Source organism: Crassostrea angulata, chromosome 6 (assembly GCF_025612915.1).
Source record: "Crassostrea angulata isolate pt1a10 chromosome 6, ASM2561291v2, whole genome shotgun sequence".
Classification (NCBI taxonomy): domain Eukaryota; kingdom Metazoa; phylum Mollusca; class Bivalvia; order Ostreida; family Ostreidae; genus Magallana; species Magallana angulata.
In genome coordinates this window covers 16,494,688-16,499,320 of record NC_069116.1, presented here as the reverse complement: position 1 = coordinate 16,499,320, position 4,633 = coordinate 16,494,688, and positions in this window count along the sequence as shown.

Sequence of the window (4,633 nt, the reverse complement as noted above, 5' to 3'; positions counted from 1 at the left end):
TAAGCAATATGCACTTCGTGTTTTTTATGTTTTATATGTTTTTATGAAATAATGAATGTGTCTTATTTTTCACAAATTATTCAGGATATTCAGTGGCCAATTTTAGTGATATTTTTATGGTGCTATATGGACATATTCAAATTGGATTTATTTTTTGTGTTATGCAATTTGCATTTTATTTCATTTCCATTTTTGAAAAGCTTACTGTTTATTTCATTGTGTACATGTATGTATACGGTATTTCATAAGCAAAAATTGATATTTCACAAATAAAATGAAAATATTTATGCTGGGCATAGAAAAAAATGCTTTACTTATTTTTAAAACAGTCTACTAAATATTAAGCACTTTAGAGGTAGTTTCTGTTGTAGCCTTTAAATGGATTTTTTATAAGTGCAAGTAATATGAATGATTTGTATAAAACTAAAGCTTTGATGCAAAGAGCAGTCTGCAGTACAACCTCCTTCTATGTGTGAATACGGAACAAGTATGTTTACTGTACTTATAAATATGGATAGACAGATGAGATCCTTCAAAACTATCACTCTACACTGACTTTTTCATCATTTTCTTCCCTCTTCATCATATATGAAACTGTACAGTATTGTTTAGAAATCCTTGCACACCACTTACTAGGGGTGAGGTACAAATGAACTAGTACAGAGCAAGTCCTGTGGTTTAGACCGGGAAATAAGTATCTGAACCACGCTAAGGAGTGACTGCACGGCTATACTGAAAGTATTGGCTGCTAAACTCGTTGCCGTCATACTGTACATTAACTATTGCAAATGCAAATTTATCATGCAAAATTTATCCTATCACTTTTCAGGTGTTAAATAATTGATATACCATTCAAATGTTTAAGATTGAGTTGTGTACAAAGCATATATTTAAGTGTTTTGAAACAAACATTTTAGTGTGAATTGGGTTGCATACCCATGCAAAATGTTGAAAACAATCGTTATAATTTGATTCAAAGTGCAATTAAATCTTTGTTAGATTTAGCACACTTGTACAGTTTAAATTTATTTGAACAACTTGGAACGTAGACAAATATTTGGTTGTACAGTGAGAGAAAACAAGGAGGTAGAGTAGGATATAGCGGCCTTGTCAGCCGGGCTGACGGCGGCCATACAGGACATCCTGTACTGAGTCACCGGTGTGTAACCCTGCTCCCTCTACCGCTGCCAAATACTCACTACACCAACGCTCTACTATCATACATAGCTCAATCTTCTGTTTACACTGTCTGAGGGAAACTTGTTATTTATTATTTATGATAAAATTATAAATTGATAGAAAAGAATTATGTAAAATTGATCAAAATCTTAGATATACCACATATAATCTAATTTGGTTTGAACATACTTTATAGTATAGGATATGTAACAAATGGTTGGAATGCAAGTTCTACCAACACTAGGTTCTAACAACTGTGTATATGCTGACTTAGTAAGGCAATATTCTGAGTTATAATTAAGGCAATAAATTCTAAGATGTTGAACTCCCTAGCCCCCCCCCCCCCCTCCCCCAGCTAGTACGGTGTACACTGAAGGTTTAGACAGGGGCTGGGGACTTTGCATGGAAGTGACATGTGATGATAATACTACATTAGATCACGCCTTGCCGAAATTATCACCTTATAATATTTAAAGAATGATTCCATGTTACTTTAATATATTTATATAATTTTCAGCGAATTTGTATGATTAATATTTGACTATAAATAAGCAAACTCCACTTCCATTTTAATTTATTGGACTGTATAATACAAAATAGATCGTGGTGTTATCATAGGCAAAGACACTGAAAAATGTAGGGGAAATGTTGTATTAGATTTTTATGAAGCTAGTTTGCCTTTTGGACAAAAATTGGACGTAGATGCTAATGTGAGCGATGTGGCTCACTGGACTCGTGTTTCACAGGCTCAAAGCCGATGTCTTGTATTGTTTTGTAGTGTGTTAATGCGTACCGATACTAACCGATATGCCAACCCTCTTAAGCTTATCCCTTTCTATTTCTTTTAGTATCTTGTTTGTTTTTTTGTTTGATGTGGTATGGTGTTGGTTCTTGGGGTCACGTTTTTTTACTAGAAATGCAATATTGATATTCCCGAATAACATCTTAAATCTAGACACTTAAATTATACAGTTAAACCACAGGCACCTAACGTTATAAATTGTCATAATAAAAATGTACCTAATAATACAAAAATTTATAACGTCAGGTGCCTGTGATTTGAACACTTCATTGGTATCTTTCGAACTGTATAAAATTTTCATCATGCAGATTACTGCACTTTTTATGTTGCACTTTATGCATTTATATTTTGAAGAGAATATTGAAGCTAGAATATACATTTCTTTTCGTCTTTTAACACTTTATACTTTTACCTTTTGTTCCATTCTATTTTCCAGTTTCATTGGTAAATGAAACTGGAAAATATAATGGGCTCAATAATTAATGCATGTAAAGTACAAGCATAAAGTACATGTAGCACAGTGTTACATTTTGTTAATTTACATTCTAAAGCATTCTAAAACCTTTTACTGCTTTTTATTAATAAAAATTTCGTTACTCTTCATTTAGAGAATAACAGATAGAAATGTAATGTACCACAAATCCATATGAAAGCTTTTCAATAGACTTCATTGTACATGTAAGTTATGAGAAATATATTTCAGTCAATTATGAAGATTGATGGAAGTGTTTACAGTGATTCACTCTGTTTTACTACGCATATGGTTTACTAATCGAATTATTGCGACTCTCTTTTTTAATTAATGATGAAAACATTTTTAAAATATCGAAGTGCCCTTTAAATTTGTTAACATAATAATATGGTCTGAATATGAAAATTATGAATAACGAAATTATTCTTCCTTTAGACGATTTTTGATGAAAGTAGAAATATAATAATTATTTTTCTGCCAAAACGCCATTTATTGTATGTTGCGTGTTGATTGTTAATGATTGACAACAAAACAGTTGCAGTGCTTTGTTCAACGAAAAACAGTGTTATACTCATATTAATATTTAAACTTTAAAAGTTCATATGTGCATTTATGTATGCAAATGATGATTTTAATCAATGGTACTGCAATCGGCATAAAACATATCATAACTAATATTATTGATTAAACTTGCATGTTTGAAAATGCTGGGTAGTTTGATATTGTCTCTGTTACTTTTTGGATATCTTTAAATATACATTTGAAATTTGACTCAGTTATAAATCGGAAAACATCGATTTTACTTTATGTTTGAGCATTTGACTCTCCAATGCTCTTTTATAATGCAAATCATAACAAATTGACCCGAGCTTGGAAAAATGCTTAAACTTTGTATAGTACCCATTGGTGCTCTACAAAAGGCAATTTTTCTCGGAAAACATTAACGATTTGAAAAATTACGGTTTTTTGTGAGAATCGAACAATAAGGGCAGAAATGCCACTACTACTTTAAGGTTATTTGAATCTCTATGATTTAAGAGCCCTGTATCAAAAGCTAAAGGAACATACTCAAATCGAAATTATATAAATTGTCCACAGTTTAAAAAAAATGATAACATCATGAACAAGCTTCCTTATAAACTGGAAATGAGACTGGCGTTATTATTTGGCAAGAAAGGGAAATGGTTGGTTATATAATATCCTGGGGCTATCAAAATTGAAGTAGTATATCTAACAAAAACTGAATCACGATTATTCACATTGTTACATCTACCATCATGTTACGGTAATATAGGAACTTGGCACGTAATTGCCTTATACTGTATAACTATCTATACATCCTATACATGTGTCAATCTGCGATTGAAACATTACGTAACTCGCCTATCCATCCGTCCCAACGTCAGATGACCTACTTACGAAGATACACGCGCACGTCATTTTGTCCAGGTGTCGGATGCTGGCGTCCTTCACGCGGTCGAGTGATATCAACTATCTCGGCTTCCTTAAATCTTCTTAACGAAAGTCCGGAAACATCTCATAGGCTATCTTAATAGAATCTTAAAATACCAAAAAAGTCGTTTTTCGTTTGTTTTACATGTATTTGTTCTTTGTTGATCACCAAAAATAAAAACACCCCATTCTAAATGCAATCCGATACCCCCCCCCCCATCCAAAATAAAACAAAAACTGAGTGTATATATATATATATATATATATATATATATATATATATATATATATATATATATATATATATATATATATATATATATATATATGAAAAGTACATGTTTTGAAATGTATCAGCTTTGTATATTGGTGATTATTTAAAAACGATAGGTGAATGACAAAACTAACAAGAAACGACATCGACATTGAATATGCCACTTTTATTTAGCAAGGAGATGAGGGAATAAAGTGTGTAAGATACTGAAAAAATATCTGATAATTCTTTCTCAAAATTGTTCCAAACGATGTGTATTTAACATATCAATTTGTAATCCTTAAATAGGTTCAATACTTTTACTTTTTTTTTTAAATAGGTATACGTACCAAAATTTTTAAATAGCATCTTAGAACTTAAGTGCCATTTAATTTATAGATTGAATTTGTGCTTTATGTATATTTTTGTGTCCAGTTAAGTCTAACTGAAAACAAACCAATTACAATGAACCAGA